Source organism: Dendrobium catenatum, unplaced genomic scaffold, assembly GCF_001605985.2.
Source record: "Dendrobium catenatum unplaced genomic scaffold, ASM160598v2 original_scaffold_283276, whole genome shotgun sequence".
Lineage (NCBI taxonomy): Eukaryota > Viridiplantae > Streptophyta > Magnoliopsida > Asparagales > Orchidaceae > Dendrobium > Dendrobium catenatum.
Genome location: NW_021601666.1, coordinates 1 through 1064, shown reverse-complemented (window position 1 = coordinate 1064; position 1064 = coordinate 1). Strand labels below are relative to the sequence as shown.

The 1064-nt window shown below is 36.9% G+C and overlaps 1 pseudogene; it reads right to left on the bottom strand.

The window, feature by feature from the left end:
* Positions 1 to 25: 25 nt before the first annotated feature.
* On the bottom strand, positions 26 to 583 carry LOC110091997 (annotated as a pseudogene).
* Between the last annotated feature and the right edge of the window lie 481 nt (positions 584 to 1064).

Genomic DNA, 1064 nt, shown 5'->3' with positions numbered 1-1064 from the left:
TGGAGCAAGTGTCCAAGCCCCACACCAGCAAGTTCTGTAGCTTGGAGTTCCTTCAGTGAACTTGTCAACCAATCCAAACCTTCATATAGGCCATCACCTTTAAGAGCACAGGTTCCTTGAATATGCCATATTCGATTCTTAAGGTCATATCGATCAAACCCTTGTAGACCTCCATTGGAGTCATTGCTCTTTTCATGTCCTACTTGTTAGCAAAAACTACTATGACACTATTGAGCGTGAAGGGATCATTGATAATTTCTTGAAACTCAGCTTTAGTTTTCCAATTCTTTCTCTGCCCAAAGAATTAACAACATAGATCAATCAATCAGTATTGTCAAAATAATGCCTCCATAAAGGCCTTAGCTTCTCTTGCCCACCTGCATCCCAGATTGTGAAGATCACATTTTATATTGAACTTTCTCCACATTGAAATCAATTGTTTTGGAACCGTTGATAGAACTTCTCCAATGTGCAGCCTATACAATATCGTTGTCTTACCCGCTGCATCTAGTTCAAGCATTACAACCCTCATTTCTTTGTTGCCGAAGAAGGCATAAAAAGACTTTTGGAAGGCTTGACCCATGGCCAATCTCTCGCTTATCCGTTCTTCCTTGCTCTGCAAGCTATAATTTAAGCTAGAGATATCATGGTGGTTTTTTGTGGACGTAACCAAGGAATCAAAGAATAGGAAGATGGATATCTCAATCCGCGATCCTCAATTTTATATCTAAATAATAGTTATATGCTCTTATGACATGTTTGAGCACGATACTGAACATCTATAAAAATATATTTTAAGCGATCATCGAATTCAAAAGCATCAAATACTATGGATGAGAATAATAATTAAGATGAAGAGGAAAATAAAAAACACATTCGAGTGGTAGAAATCTTGCATCATCAAATTTTAATTGAATTTTATTTTTTAAAGTGCCATGTCGGTCTCAAAGCTAGATGAAAAAGTTGAGCGAAAATTTTAAAAAAATTAATTTAGGCCCCCCTCAATAAATTTTCTGGCTCCGCCACTGACGACACGATTGATTGAACTGATAGTATTGATTGAG